The 17,112-nt window shown below is 37.0% G+C and overlaps 1 protein-coding gene and 1 pseudogene across 4 annotated transcripts in view; one reads left to right on the top strand and one right to left on the bottom strand.

The window, feature by feature from the left end:
- Positions 1-7,691: 7,691 nt before the first annotated feature.
- CMKLR2 (chemerin chemokine-like receptor 2) overlaps positions 7,692-17,112 on the top strand; it is a 45,213-nt gene continuing 35,792 nt past the window's right edge. The window contains exons 1-2 of one of the 4 annotated variants that reach the window (XR_005649014.1): positions 7,692-7,891; positions 12,056-12,206. The gene's annotated coding sequence lies outside the window, so the exon portion shown is untranslated. Of the gene's footprint in view, positions 7,892-9,911; positions 10,094-11,928; positions 12,207-17,112 lie in introns of those variants that run through there. The other 3 variants (XM_039844539.1, XM_039844541.1, XM_039844540.1) reach the window with 3 other exon arrangements.
- Positions 16,083-16,201, bottom strand: LOC120587755 (uncharacterized; annotated as a pseudogene).

Here is a 17,112-nt window from a genome sequence, read left to right as displayed (position 1 = left end):
TGGGACCTAGGGTCTTAGTCCCAAAGAAACTGCCTGGATTTCTTGAGCGAGTAGGGAAGAAACTGCTACCTGAGCATATTTATCACCTAGTTATCACTGTAAGTAATTCACCTAAACTGACTTGGCAGGATCCTTGCTAAAACTGGATTCTATAAGGAAGAATCCCTGTTGAGGGGATGGTCAGGAGAGCCTGAGTAAAGTTTGATCAAACAAACAGTCTTTGTCAGTGCACACATACCCTCAAAAAGTAGTGTACTGTAACACAGTTCTGGACCCCCTTTTTTTTTTTTTTTTTTTACAAAAATACATCTTGCTGAACACTCCACATCAGCATATAGATATATTCTTTTTTTTTTTTTATCTGCAGAAGATTCCATTTTATAGAGATACCATAGTCTCTTTGATTTAGGTGTGTCTCTCATATATAGGATAGAATTGAGTTAGCTTTTTTCCTAATGTCATAAAACAATTTATAATTTTAGAATGTGGTTACCATTTCTACTATATATGTATAACATAACTATGAATGACTGCCATAGAAAAGTGTTTCCTTCCATTTAAATTAGGTCATAGTTTCAATAAGCAGAGAAAAATGCTGGGAAAGCAGTAATCTTATCTTTTATGTGTTTTGCACATCATCTTGGACACTGTGGCTGCACAATAAGATGTCTTAGGATACTGCCAACAATTTTGAGATTAGCCTCTCTCCTAAGTCCAGTGAGAATAAACTTACGATGTGATAAATTGCCTGAGAGCTGTTTCTGACATTTTATTGCTCCTTTACAACATAATTAAAAACAGTGTGATGCTTAGATGGCATGTTTGGGGGGAAGATTTTGGAGAACTTTTATAAAAAAGGTGTGAAGAATTAGGTTGGCTACAGGCCTGGAGCAAGAAGTTTTAAGCAAAGATCTTCTGTACCCTGAAGATTTCAAGGGCATTTATGACAGCAGCAGTCATGTAGCTTAGCAGTTGAAAGGCCACTAGATGGATGTTCATGGGATAGATGATCAAACGACTTTCACTTTTAATAAATTCTTATAAACAATAAAAAAAAAACCAGTGTGATACTAAAACAAACTGAACCAATCAGCATGTGAATTGTGACTTCACTCAGGACTTTTGACAATGATGTCTATCCAAAAGTCGCAGAGTCACCCATTAGTAACACTGACCACCACGGGTTGGGAGAAAGGTCCTTGTAGATATTGCCACCATTTAAAAACTTCACACAGAGCCACTGAGTCCATTCCTTTTTCATGTTATGATGAACTGGGCGTATCACCAGCAAACAGGAATAGAGAGTCGGAAAAAGATGAGCCCAGTTCTCAGGACCAGGCACAGCTGCATCTTTCCGAATGTACATCTTATCTGCATATTGAACAATGACAAAATCAGTTCAGAATTTAGACACAGGGTACAATTATATGATTTCTCTCATATCCCAGAAACACAACATTAAGAGATCACATTTTGTTGCTTGGCGCTCTCTCTTTGAGTAGAACGCCACTCCTTTTGTGCTTCTAGTTTCATGAGGTCTATTGACTTTCCTTTATGCCTTGCCTTCCCAATCACTTTAGAGCTGAAATTCTCCTGAATAATGAATTTATCAGACAATGAGCTTAGGAAACTAATAATAAAACAGAATGTCAACCGATGAGCTAAAAAAATGATTGCCCCTGGTTTCTTCTTCAAGGACAAGGCAAGTTTTCTCTAACTTGTTACCCTTTGCGATAGCCCTGTGATGGTAGTTACTACAAACCAAATAATCACTATATGCCAAAGATTGTATTAGGTAAGCCAATTTATGTGCTTCCTATTTTATTCATTCCATCCTTAATAACAACACTGTGAGGTAGATTCTTAGTTAAGCTTTTTATTTCAAAAACAAACTTACCCAGGTCACCTCACACGATGAGACAAAATTATAATGATACCTTGAAAGATGAAGTTGTCATTATTTTTCAAGGATTTTAACATGGTGTGGTGCACGTGAGTTACAATTTGATTTGGCGATGTGTAATACAAACTCAGAATAATAGCGATTGAAACACATAAAAGCCTATATCGCTCAAGAAACAAGAAGTTTGGAGGTAAAAGGTTGTTGGCATTACTTAAGCTCCTTAAGAATTTCAAGGCTGAGTTGACTAGGATTGTATATATTGTAACTTCTCTCCTGTACTTCTCCTCCCTATAATTCCAAAAGAGCTGCTGAAGTTTCATTCATCTTATCGACTTTCCCAGACATACCTCCAAGGCAGAGACAGCTTTCCTTGAAGCCCCCCATGATGTTTTCTACATAAATTTTAGTGGCCATTCTCAGCATCAGTGGGAGCTGGGAAATGTGCGTTTCATCTGAATACATTGCTGTCCTAAATAAAATTGTGCTTCTGATGATAAGAAAGAAGGAATGGAGTTTGAGGAGGCAATTGTGATCCCTGCCACAAAGTAAATAGGTAACAATAGCTCTTCATTAATAGATAGTACAACTGAAAAGCACCTTGAGTGATTCATGGCAAGTTCTAACATGAACATTTATTGAGACCTTACTATGTATGTGCTTTACATATACTGTCTTATCGAAACCTCATAATGACAACATGATGAGGGAATATTATTATTCCCATTCTGCAGATAAGAAAAAGAGGACTTGGAGAATTTCAGAAACTAGTTTAAAGGCATTCGACCAGTCCGTGGAGGGAGCATTCAGAATTAGAATGCAGTTTCTCGTAAAGCCCAAAGTTTTGCAGTCATCATGTGGTGGTTTCCCCGCTCCCTCTGAAACAACTGACTAATCACAAAATTGAGAGTCTCTGTTGTAGAGAGGAAAGACCTCTCTTGGAAAATGTGTGGTCAGAGATTTTCTCAGGACTGGGCCCTTTATGTCAAAGTACGATGTTACTTAATCAGTCTGACTCTGCTTTTTCTCCCAATGAGTGATTTCTTCAGTGCCATTTCCATTTTCTGTTTTGGCTATAAGTGTCCTGCTCTTTGCATTTATCATCCTTTTGTGCACTGGTACCATAATGAGTTGGGGTTTTTTCCAGGTAAATTTCCAAGTGTGACATTTATTGTAATGTTTTGATAGCTGAAATGACAAGAATGAAAATAAAATATTAAGTATGCTCTTTTTATTATGCTTCAAAATGCCATAAATTTGTGTTCATTGGAAAGGACTGGTGGACTATAACTAAAGCTATAAATTTGCAACTCTGTCGCTAACTGATCTGGAGGATGCAAGAGAAGCTTTCATTTTTCCATTTCAATATGTTTATCATTCAACAAAATTTTCTCCTCACTTTGCTTCCTGGGCCTCATAAAATCGAAATGGAAAATGTAAAATGGCTTAATAGCTGAGCAACACCAAATAGCATGCTTGGCATGACTTAACATTTTTAAAACATAAAGTCTGGTTATATTAAATATGTCTCATTATTGTAATTACACTGCTACAAATGTACTGGATAACACATCACATCATTATTTAATTTTATGGAAAAGCTTTCTAAGTTGTTTGTTGACAGATAATACCACGTTCTGGTTCTATTTGCCTAAATTGCAGCCTGTGCTAGGGTTTTATATTTCACTTTAGCATTTCTTAAAATGTGCTTATCTTTGGGATCCAACTTGATAATGCTTTATTTCAGCATAAGATGTACCAGGAATTATTTTGAAGACAGGTGTGACAGCACTGCACTTTTGTATTCTAGGATGACAATAAAGTTGCCACTTTTTAAAATGCCTTAAACAACATCTGTAGAATGTAATATTATGCAGTCATTAAAAACATGTTTTTGAATAATATGTAATGACATGTAAAATTGCTCGTAGTGTAAGCAAAATGGGCAAGTTATAAAATTGCAAGTATAACTTAATCTCACAAATATTTTTAAAATACAGTAATATGACAAAATGCCAAAGATTTGATTTCTCAAAATGGTGGAGTTAAAGATGATTTTAGTTGTCATTTTATGCTCTTTTGTATTTTCTGAATATTCTATGATAAACATAATAATGTTTTTTGAAGAAAAGTTATTATTTTAAAAGTTACTTCAAATGGGTGGGTAGAAGGAATTACGGCATAACTGACTGCAGAACAAGCAAGCTTAAAAAAGCAGCTGACATCTCATTCCATGGACAGTTTCAGTGCAACGATACCAAACATCTTCAAATCCTGGTAAAAATAGTGGCCTCTTTCTAGCCCATCCAAGAACTCCACTTGGATATCTGCTACTCCTGGAAAATCAGGCTGTCTCTGTCAGGCCTGCCCTGTACCATCCTTTCTGTCCATAATGCCTCTGCAAGGTTAGTTCTCTCATTCCTCATACTGCCCTTCTTCATTCTAGATACTTAGGTTGGTGTCTTTCCTTGCCTAACCTGTTAGTTGAGATTTTTTTTAAAAATTCAGTACAAAAACAAGAATTTTTGTTTAGTGGGTGTAAAGTTGCACATTTGGAAGATTTGAAAGTTCTAGAGATCTGTTTCATGATAATGTGAATACTGAACTACTGAACTGTATTATGTGTTTTTTTACCACAATATTAAAAAAAAGGAAAAATAAATTTTTAATTCAGTACAGAGAGCTCCAACCCAACAGAATAAATCCAGTGAACATAAGCATATCTTGTTGAGTACAGGAGGTTACTCAAGGGAATCAGTATATGTCACCCCTAAATATGCCATTTTGGCATAAGGATTATTTCAAGCTATAGGTAATTTAAGAAAAGGCAAACATAGGAGGAACTCTCTGCCCTCCCTTGTGGGGGGTTAGGATTTAACATAGGAATTTGGGGCGAACACAAACATTCAGATCACAGCACTTATTAAAAACTTTTATCTACCATACATTTCTTAGTTGTTACCTTCCCACAATATATCTTCTCTAGAAGCACAACCACTCCTGTTCTTTTATCTAGTCACTTCTCTACAATTTATCGCCCTTTGTTAAAATGGTTTATAAACTCTCAGACCTAAATGCTTCTCTGGGTTTTAACTTCTTTTTTTGTGAAGTCCCTGTGTGCATGAGAAATAAACCTTTTCTCTCGTAAATCTATCTTTTGCCATTTTAATTCACAGGCCCCAGCTACAGAACCTAAGAGGCTAGATGAAAAGTTTTTTCTGTCCTATATTACCTTGACGGTCCCTGTGTGCCATGACAGTAGTATACCTGTACACTGACATCTGGAGCAGATCAATTTTTAGTAGCCTCCCTCCTCAATATGACCAAGTTATTTTCAGTAACATCATGAAATGCAGCAAAAAGAAATGCAGATGGTAATTTTCATTTACTGACTCTTTGTCTATATAATTATGCCAGGAAACAAAATGGAAAATAAATAAATAATGTAGTACAAAAAGAGGAAAAACGAACAACCGTTTCTTCAACATTTTTTATATCTAACTACCAACTTAACTGTAGATCCCTTGGTTACAGTCTGATATAATAATATTTTATGGAAATAATTGTCCAGTGACAGGGTTCAGAACATTCTACCCCCAAATATGGCAACTTGGCATATTGAATATTTTAAGCTGAAGGAATTTGAGTAACAGCATGTGCAGGAAGAACCTTCTGACCTTCTCCTTAAGCAGGTCATAAAACTCTCATTAGAAGATGCACTCCCTATACCTGAGGAAAGGGCCATCCTTATCTCCAAGGTACCAAGAGGCATTTGAACAAACAGGCCTTCCTGTTTCCCTCAATTTACCATACTTGGTTCATACTCTTTTTCCTCCTACCACATTTTTTTCCCCACGGCTTTCCACTCTTCATCAAACCTAGCATAAAAACACTCAGGTTTAACTGTATCCTGGGATCTTCATTTCTTTATAAAGGCTTCGGTGTCATGTAAAATGTATGTTAAAGAAATCTGTATGCTTTTCTCTCGTCAATCTGTTATTTGTTACTAGGGCCCCCACTTAAATGGATCAAGGAGAAAAAAGATCCTTTTCCTCCCCCACATCAGTAATTAATAACTGAATTTCAATGAAACTAATATGTCTGCAGAAGGTGAAATTTAGGCAACTATTAAATCCTATCATTATTGTACTGCTTTTACTTCTTGAATTAGGCTTTCATTTTAAAACAATTTTTAAAGTGAATGTTAATTTAAAAAACATTTTCCAAATTCAGTTATAGAAAGTTAATCTGTAGATTAAAATTTACATTTGCCAAACAAAAAAGATAGTACACCTAGCAGCTCCCCCTTGGTTTCATTGTTTCACATTTTAAATATAACTTAACATTTCAAGTGGTGGCATGGAATAAAGAAGCTGAAAGTCCTCAAGTTCTGTTTCTTCATCCTTACCATGATTGCGCTATCACTGTGTGTTTCCAATCTACTGTTTAAATGCAGGGAAACACAAACATCACCAACGATGTGGAACCATTACCAACTTAATCTTAGAAAGATTAACTTGTGTCCACACGTGGCGCTGGGGTGACTCTATAAATAGGAGTTTCTTTCCAATGAACTCCTGTGTAAAATACATTGTCTATTAATGAATAAGAAACAAAAATAAAATAAGAATAAGGAATTAACTTTTATGTAACACATTGTTTATTAAAAAATAAATTTTACGTATATATAAGAATATAAGTAATTGAAGCTTAGAGTTATCACAGCAATTTTTTTAGAACTTAAGCTAAAGAAAGATATTTTGAAGGGAATATTTCATCACTGACCTTATTTACAATTGCTGGTACATGGTGATCACAAAAAGCGAAAGAACTGTATTTTGTTTTATTATCGTTTTTAAATTCCCTACAGACAGTGAACTCTCTTATTGCCTGCACTGGGCAGATCTCTCTCCATTGCACCTCCTTTGCCACACTGTTATTCCACAGTTAACCTAGTTAAGTTGATTTTATTAATTTAATCATATTTTATAATGCATTCGAGTTTTGCTAAGGAAACAGAGGTTCATAATTCTTAATGAACAAACTTAAAATTCCTTATGCAATAAAAACGATTGCCCAATGACTTAGCTTTCTGTGTATTTAATTTTCCTAAAAGGAAGAAACTCAACAGGAAAAGAATAAGAAAGGGACATAAGGGTTGAAAGTGCAGAATCCTGGAGGATCCAGGTGGATGTCGTGGGTAAGTGAGGGGGGCAGAAAAAAAAGGTGTAGGACTGGAAGGTGATGCCTGCCCAAAGAGGTCAGGTATTGGCAGCAGCCAGTACTCAGCCTCCTCCAACTGTATTCTTGTGGGATGTGGGCCCATGGTTACCCAGATCTGGCAATTTTTCCATGAGGAGCTGATAATCTCAATGGCTGTGTAATATCTGATTTTTAAATGATGGAAATTAATTCAAACTCTAGAAAACACTGTGCAGCGCAAAGAAAACACATGGCAGCTGCAGTATGCCCTAGGCTACCAATTTCCTAATGAAAAATGCAAGTAGTGATTGAACCAGTTAAAGAAGTCAAGAAAATAAGCTTTATTCTCTGATCCCTTTCCTTTCCCAAAATGTGACATTTTAGAAAAATCCAGATACACTTACATCATATCCATAATCTGCAGTTTAACAAGAAAAGTAGTATAATTAAAGCAAATAGTTGGGAGCGGCCTGAACTCTCAGAGCAATCCTTTTTTTTGAATCAGGGCCAAGGATGGTGTCACCCAGATGTCTGTTGACTAAGTGATATACACCAGATTTATTTAACCACTGGCAAACCACATTTCTTTTTCTAGGGCTGTAAGTTAACAGATTATTTGCCTCCTATGGTTACAAAAAGAGGAAATACTTTTTCCAAGACTGAGGGTAGCTGCGAACCGTTCTCCCAGAGAAATTATTAACCACAAAGATTCAGAACACAGAGCTCGAAGCCTCTGCCCACGAACCTCCCTCCTTGCAGCCGCAAGGCACGACAGGTACCTTCTGAGAGGTGAGTGTTTGCTTTGCCTTCTGAAAGCTTCCGGCCTGAGCATTTGAGATTTGGAGGTAAGAAAACCAATCTAAATACTGTATGTGGACTTCATGTGATTTGGCATTTGGCATATTAAAAGGGAAGGTTTATTCAAATTAGGGATAACAATAGAAGCTGTTCTCCACATTTCCACAGGTAATTAGAGATTTGTGTATCTTAATTAAAAAGATGCAGAGCTAAATCCTCTAACAGATTTACTGAGCATCCTCAAAGCTTAGTTCCTGCAGGGGCCAGACAGAATTAAAAGCAGGACTATTGAGAAGTCTTTGTCCTCAGTGGCCTTTAAGAATTCTCTGGTTTAAGAAGCATGAGAGCTGCCCTGTATGGCCAGGTTGGCATGGCTCCTACATGTGACCTCCCAGAGCCAGTGAGTCTGTGACTGTGAGTACATTTCAGTGTCTAGAAAAAGCTTTGCATGGTTCCAGACTCACTGTTCAGCCCAATCAACGCCCCACAATCTAATCTCCAATCCCGCCTACCCTGAAGAAAACTGGCCTACAAAGGGCACTTACACAAGGAGATAGTTACCTCCCTGTCTGACAAGAGGAAAATAATTGAAAAACAGGGAAGTCTTTCCATTCTCCACAAATTAGCTTATTTTATTAAAAAATTGTGTACTTGTTTACTACCTCTTTTTCAGTGGTTATGTTCTGGGCCAACTTTTTTTTTTTTTGTACAAACAACAAAAATAAATATGATCCGATTGTATTCTCCCAAATATCTATTTCTGAAATTTTAGCATCAGGTGTTTGGGGCCTGTATGCTATTTTAACATCAAGCAAGAAATGAAAAGACTAATGATATCCATGATCATATCAAAAAATGAGAAGCCAAGATGGCCCCAATTTTTTCTGGTGGGGTAGGGGTGGGGAGAGGGGATGACTATCTTAAAATTACCCAATCAATTCTATTGGAGCTTCACTACATTAATACAAAGGTCTTTTAGAATGTACTCTCTTCAAGAGAAAAATTCTCTAACAGTGAAATTTCACACATCAGGGGGGAAAAAAGCACTTTTTAGGAAAAGAGAGATTCTGTTCCCTAGAAGAGTATGATAGAGACACTGTATGTCTCCTGAGCCCAGTTGGCCCTACAAACCTGCTTACACACACATGCACCTCTCCAGAGACCTCTTGAAATCCTAACCACAACAGGCTTCAGAGAAATTGCAATGGTTTAGAAAGTGGTGGAAGTGTCCTGAAATCCTTTAATCTGGTAGAAATTATTCGTGCCCCTTCCTTCCATTCATTCAGTTCTGGAAACATCTCTTCTCATAGAGAGATGGAGAGTCTAATGGTTGTGAACAAAAAAAGGAGCCACATACTAGACCTGACAAGCTCAAGGGAGGTCAGTGTGGCGGGCCCTGCAAACTCAGAGACCGAAAGTAACCACATAGAATAGTCTGAACATAAAAATTCCTAACTAAAAGCAGGTCATGTCCTAGGCCTGTATCTTCCTTGACAAAGGTCAATCTTTACCTTAAGTGAGCCTGTCTATTGTCTTTTTGTATCTAAGATAACATACATTTGAAATGTCAGAGTAATCTCTTTTTCCAGACCCCTCAGGGCACACCCAGCATGAGACCACAGAACCCTTCATTGTTATCTCGTTTCCTGAATACCATCTCCAAGTGCTGTAAATGTAAATTATTAACTATCCTGTACCCACCAATGTAAAAGATGTGTCTCTCCATTTTATTTTTTATCTAATCCCAGAGATTTCCCTTGCTTTCTCCTGCCCACTTAATCTATCACCAATGGATCTCACGTAACCCTCTTTACATCTCGGTCTCTTCCTTTGATTCTAACATACAGAATAAGCTCCAAAACAGCCATTCTCCAGGTCGTTTTCTCAATTCATTGAGATTTTTCTTGTCAATTGTCAGTTTGGCTCAAATAAACAAACAAAAAAAAAACAACAAGAAAAATCTCTACAGGTCTGGACATCTCTCTACAGGTTTAGACATTTCTTACATCCACATGATTAAGTATTTTAGGAGATGCTGTTAGGAGTCTGAGTGTCTGGGGCTGAACTCCAATTCTGCAACTTACAGTAGAGGCTGTCTTAACAGATCTCCAGTAAACTGACTCACCAGCTTAACCAATGCACCCAACAGCCTAGCTGATGTCCACTGCTCCGTGTGCATTCCCGGGGTGGCAGGTAAGTTATCTCTAGCACATCTGAGCACTTCAGCTTCAACTACTTTTGAATAACAGACCAACTGTAAGGTATACCATATATATATATTTAGTGTGGTAGCTAAAACATTAAAAAAAAAAAAAAGTGTACATTTTCCTGAGTTTCAGTGTGTACTGTGCTCAGACTAAGCTTGGCACATATTAAATGCTTGCTAAATGTCATTTCTTGTCTTTATCTTTTGCTACTCAATGCTTCCCACTCTATCACCAAAAAAATCTCAAAACCATGTAAAGTAACTAAAACTTCTTGACATTCTCCTCAAAATGTCTCTTTTGGATAAAATTGTGCTTTTGTGTGATTACAGAAAATAGCATGTAACTATTAGTAAATACTAATATTGCCGATGCCAAGGAGTGGTAACTGGTGACCAGACAGGAGTCTCCAAGCACAGAGTTCTACTGCTACCTCCTTCGACGAGCACATCTGTGCTCAGATCATACTGAAAAGAAATATGTCAAGATTATTAAAAGAGGTTACTTCTGTGGAATCAAGGGTTTGGGGGCAAATGTGAGAATGTACATCCTTACAGGCCAGGGATATTTGGAGTTTGAAACAGCATACCTACCTCATGCCCCAAGGTTATTCAGTTTGCTCCCACACACCACCTTAAACTCCCTACAGTAAGAATTACTGCTTTAAATTTTTTTAGACTTGTTCTTAGAGAGGAGGAAAAAGAATTCTCCCTCTATTTTTCATTGTTCTTGGCTATGACCCCGTGTAAAAAAAAAAACAGATTAACAGGAGGAAAAAAAAATTTTAATTATGTATATTTGAGAGCCTCACAAAAATGAGCCTCAAATGGCGGCCAGCAGACTGAGGGTTATACAGGGTCTTCGGCTAAAGAAAGGGATGGAGGGCTGGAATTTAGCGGGGTGGGGGGTGGGAAGGCAATTCACCAGAAGGTGAGAAGAGGAAGTGTTTAGTAAACAAAGATTGCCCTGACTGGCAGATGAATCGCTCAGATGTAAAAATTATCTCCAGGAGTAGCTCTCTTCCTGATATAAGGCCCCTTTCTAATGTAAATTTCCTTCATAAATGTAGATTTCCCTTACAAAAGGGTAACTTCCACTCTTTTCAGAGCTTCTTCTGTGTCTGCAGTTTCTTAAAAATAATCAGCTCCAAATCATCCTATGCCAAAGAGGTATTTTGGGGTGACACGTTCTGCTCCCCTTTCAGTGTCTCACAACAGTCAAATACAGAATCATGTGCTCCTCAAAAAATGTTCAGTTAGGTAGCCTAACAATGTTTTAGGACCTAATAATGTTCGATTTCCAATATCACATCGTCAAACTGATGTTCGACCTTACAAAATTAATCAAGTTAGCCCTGCAGAGGGAAGCTAACCACATCAAGACTCGCTTACCTTCAGCCTCCACAATTCTCACCCTGTGAATTTCTAAATTCTGAGTCTTGCCTCAGGTGCACAGATTGAGCCCACATTCACGAGCCCTAGAGATGAGATGAAGGATAAAAATCAAACCTTTAATTTCCTCAGAGCCTGGAAAGTTCTCTGTCATCCTATCTAAGTAAAGAAAGAAAAACTAAAATATATACTTTAATACTGTGATTCCAATTCTTCACTATCAGAGCTCTCCTTTCACATTTCTAAGGTTCTTTTCATTCTGTCATTGGGATGAAATTTAATTTGATTTTTTCGTAAGCAAAATCCCACCCTAACAAAGGAGGAATTGGCTCCCCCCTCGTTTTTTTTTCAGCCTAGGGCACTGCAGCCAATAGCGATGATTTCCATTCAAGAAAAAAAAAATCTCAATTACACACATACATGCTGAGCAAAAGGATTAATTTGTACAGTGTGTTCATTGCTTACTTTTCTCCTGAAATATGTGGTTAATTTTTATGGAGGGTGGTGGAGGAAGGGAAGAACCACATTCAAATGAAACCCAACATCATTCTCCTCTACAGTGTCATTTCAAAAGCCAGATAAAAGCCAAATGAGGAGGCAGGGAAGAGTGTACAACGTAGCTGTTCGGAAAACCACCCTCCATTTCATACTGCAGCGGGGAGGTTACACCCAGGCATCTCAATAGCTCCTCTCCTCACAGAAAATTAACTGGTAAGTGCGTGTTTGTTTTTCTCGAACCGAACACATTTGCAGCTGACCTGATGAGGATTCCTGCAGACGATTTTTTCCCCGAAACAGTATTTTGACTAACTACCAGCTGGCAAAAAAGAAAAAGGACTCCTGATAGTTTATGAAAAGCTCTATGTGCAGGTTCATATTTTTGGTCCTGTCAAAAGTGTTGAGGGAAGATCATAACAGGGCTTGCTACAGCTGCTGATTAAATCTAAAACACTGAAAGAACATAAGGGCACAAAGAACTTTCTGTAATTTCCTCAGCTTTTACCTAGGAAATGACTGTTCATAAATGTGGATTTTAAGTAGTATGACTCAGAAATAATCAAGCATCATTTGTGGAAAGCCCACTGTAGAGAAATCTAATAGGAGAAAATGGTACTCCGAGATGAAAATTGATTTTGCTCCCCTTTGATTACAAAGTAGGAAAAGAAAGTTCTAAATTGAGTTGTAATATGGTTTGGTTGGGTTGTTTTTTTTTCCCCCTCTCTTTTTAAGATGAATAGCTTGTGGTTCTTCAAAACAAACATTTCTTTGTTGTTGCTATTTGAAATCTCCTAATCAATTGCCTGTTAAAATAGTTGGTCCTGGGCCCTTCTAATGAAGGACAAATGGCTAAATGCAGGAAAGTCGCTGGGGGAAAGGTTCAGCTAACTCGATTGTTCCTTTGGTTGTTGGATAACTGTGAGCACCAATTGCTTTTTGTCTAATAGTTTATCATTTCCTCCAAATGAAAGCTAATGAAAACCAAATGAAGCTTTGATAATAGAACTTTCATCAGCAATTATTCTCTTAAATTGGCCCTCTTCACTTAAATCTAACTCATTCACCCAAACTTCCACAAACTTGTTGCTAAATTAATCCACTATTATTTTTGTTTGTTTTGTTTTGATTTTTAAAAAAAAGAAGAAAAAAGAAAGAAAAGGCCAAGGGATCTTTCTCTGGGCTTCCAATTACCTAGTTCAAGTGATTCCTCTTATTAAATAATTCTCATCATGTTTACACATCTTCCAGACACTAAATGGTTTTAAAGTTTTTTTCATGGCCTTTACAATGTTACCTGAGACTTAAGTTATTTGGTTTATAAAAGAATTTTCTTGTTACTTTAATACGAATTGCTATCTCCCTGAGATAGATATTTAACACAATATTCCCTTTTCAAAGGCCACAGCACTTAGAGCTAATTTATAGAAGTAATTTTAGATGGATTAAAGCTTTATGTTCAAAGGTTTTTTTTCCAAATTATTTATAACTTTAAAAAATTAGAAGCAATCTAAATATCCAACAGTAGGAAGCTATGTAAGAAATTTATGTATCATCTCAAGGAACTGTTTTGAAGTCATTAGGAAATCATAATTTGGAGGGTTACGTAACATCATGGATGGGTGCTTATATTATGTTAATAATGATTATAAATGTGTAAAGAGTAAATGCAGTTGAAAAAATTTAAGAAACTATGCAAAATTGGAAATAGTTGTGTTGAGCTGGTATGCTGATGGTTAGCTGATTGTGTGTCAGGGAGGAAAAACTTTTAAGTGCAGTTCTTGAGGGCTTGTGAATTAAACTGACAACAGACAGGTTAGTAAGAGAAAACACAAAAATTTAATTACATGTTTTTATTAATGTACATAGGGGAGTTAACAGAGAAATGTGACTCAAAGGAATGGTTAGAATTTGGGGCTTATAAATCATCTTAATGGCAGAAGGGAAAGGGTAACAGGCACTTACAGGAAAACGAGTGACTTCTTTAGAAGGAAAGGGGAGGAGGAGAAAGCGAATTTACGGGAAAACAAATGAGCTTTTTGTAAGATAAATGGGCGCTTAGGAGAACAGATGGGCAATATTATAGTTGTTGTGACATATCTGTTTAGGTGTGGTATGCGTTAGCTCTGGTGATAAGAGCTAGTCTTCCCTGGTTGCTCCTGGGGATTTATGACAATTGAATTCCTTTAGGACCTCAAATGCCTTCCGCTCAAAATAATTTTTATGCCACAGTGGCAGATGCTGGACTCCTTTGCTGATACATTCTTTTTTCTTCTTCTTTTTCTTCAAATTTGTCTAATAGGCTATTACTTTTATAATTTAAAAACTTTGTAACATTAAAAATTTTTATTTTTTTCTTCAGGTCCAAATTTTCAGGTACACCACAAAAGGTTAAAACCCTTCAGTCTGGTAGGGACTCCAGTTCTACTTCACCTGGTCTCTGATGACATTAACTTTAGTGAAGGTTTCCACCTCATAAAACTTTTAATGAGAGTTTTTCTACAACAATAAAAGACAACAACAAAAACTGATAGTATTAAATTTTAAAAGATAAAAAGAAAGCATAACTAGTTAAGTGGAGATTCCTAACAGCCTTCTTTTAAATTGGACATTTTCCAAATATGTCTCAAATCTATGGTTGCACAATATCTTTACACTCGTTATTTTCATTTTGCTTGTCTCCCAAGAGCTCCAATTCCCAACTCTACCTCTAACTTATTTGATGGCTTGAGGCAGAACAAATTTTCTAGACCTCGGTTTCCTTTCCTCTAAAAGAAAGCTGATAGGTAAGTTTCCTTCCAGCTCTCCAATTCCGCCCCCACCCCCAACACACACACCTTTTTAACTGCTGCTTATTAAGTAGTCATTGTTCAATGTGATATATGTAATGGTTACCTAATCCATACAGTGGGTACCTAAGAAATACTTGGTGAGAAACACTTTTATTTAGACTATTATGTGTCACATTCAGTCAAGCAAGTACTGACTGACCTCTCAATTAGTATGGTGAAAGATGATACAAGGATTTTAATGGAAGGTTATTGCCCTAAATAAGCTTAGAGTTGTGCTGTCTGGAGACAGAATTAAGTTATTAAACTAAAAAAGTTTTAAAAGTGTGTAGTATCTATAGAATATGGAATTCAGAAAAGGGAGGCATGGATGTGGACAGGAGTATGCAAGTGAATGGTTAATGGAGGAGGTGAGACAGTGAGACGGGTGGGTAGTACTGTCCCATCATGAGTCGAAGTGAGATAAAAAGACCTGCACTTGACTGAGCAACTATTGGGTTGTACCTTTAAGAAGTCATTTTTTGGCCTGAGGAGCTTTGTGGAAGAGCTTGCTAGGAGGAAGGAGCATTTGACCTCTCAGAGGAGATGGGAAGCATCATGCAAGTGAAAATGCGAAGCATTGTTTCCACTAAAACATCAGGACACAAACAACCTTAGTTGGGTGTCCTATAACAGCAACAACAAAAATCATAACAGAGGAGAATTCTACAGCCTACTACCCTCACTTCATCCCAAAGCTCTACCCAGCTTTGACAGGGCAAGTAGCCCAGTGCTCTGGCAGTACACCTGACAGAGTCTCGGCACCAAAGAGGAACAGACTTGTATACAAACATGTGATTCACCTCCTGGAGGCCCAGGAAATACTTTTTAGTGAACTCTTCTCAAGTGTGATATATTTATCAAGCAAATACAGTGAGTACTGCATCTACCAATGGAGATACTCCATTGAATTCTGAATTAAAACTCCATTTGTGCCCACTGTCAATTTGGGAAAATTTCAGGTTACTATAGAAATATATTTATATAGCATTTTACGTTTGTCATTGTGCTATTTTTGACAACACTGCTGACTACTCTTCTCTAGAGAAGCCACGTCTAATTCAATTCTTCAATGAAGATTCCCACTTAAGTCCTGAAAACCTATAATACTAGTGTTGCTGATTACACACAGTGTTTCAGAATTTAACCAATCCAGGTAATAAAGCTGCACTCAAAGCCAGGCTAACTTACCTAGAACTGAGAAACTCCCAAGTGGACTTTGAGTGTAGCTTTTATTTATTTATTTATTTATTTTTATTTTTTATGTCTACAGCATGTGGTCTTCCTAGGTGGTCTCTCATCCAAGTACTAACCAGGCCCGACCCTGCTTAGCTGCCGAGATCAGATGGGATCAGGCTTGTTCAGGGTGGCATGGCTGTAGACTTGAGTGTAGCTTTTAAATTGAAAACTAGAGTAGGAAAATAATTCAGGTCCATTAGTGGGTTAGGTGGACATTCTTACAGCACCAAAAACAAGAAGCCTTTTTAGTATCACCTGCAAAAAAGACAATCCCTAGATGACAAAGTTCCAAGTAACGTGAAGCCAAGAAAGTAATTCATTTCATAACATTTAACCCATAAAGAATTCAATAAGGAGAAGTCACAGTCTTATCTCAGGAATCATGCAGAAGCAAAGCAGAGCTCACGTGTGCTTAAAATGGCTTCCAGGGCTACTTCTTGAAGTTCTAATTTTGCATTTCTTTTTGTTGCTATATTTTGTCTTGACAAAAGCCCCCCCAAAAAAGTTATTAAAGATTTGTTCATGGTCAACCAGTCAATTATCTCGTACAATAACTGAATCTGTTGGGTTTATTTAGTTCCTCCCTTGCAAATGCTTTATATAATTAAATACAATAGACCTCATATTCAACGAAAAGTGATTATTAGAGAAACATGTAGTATAATCATTACAAAAGTATTTGAGGAACACTAGGGGGTGCATCAGGGCTTGAGATAAAGGCAGAGTTAATATTAAAAAGGGAAGACTTCATACCGAAGGACTTTGAAAGGATGTGTGTGGCCTGGCAGCTTGGAAAAGACAGAATCCAAGCCAATTCTAATAAATATGTGTGGGGTCAAGTTTTCATTAGGACTCAGTTATCCCTACCTGGCATGAAAAATAAATTTGTATATAAAGTTAGATATTGGAACCAGAGAAAGTGGTTATAGATATCCTTAATTGTTCATAAAACTTTCTATTTGAGTAGGAAAAATCTGGTAGTGGAGTATTCGTCTTCATTATATAAATAAAGTTTGATATAGATTTTTTTACTAGATTGTATCATATAAATAGAC

The sequence above is a fragment of the Pteropus medius genome, unplaced genomic scaffold, assembly GCF_902729225.1.
Source record: "Pteropus medius unplaced genomic scaffold, Ma_sr-lr_union100, whole genome shotgun sequence".
Lineage (NCBI taxonomy): Eukaryota > Metazoa > Chordata > Mammalia > Chiroptera > Pteropodidae > Pteropus > Pteropus medius.
Note: the sequence above shows the minus strand (reverse complement) of the source record. Positions and strands in the feature narration are given on the sequence as shown.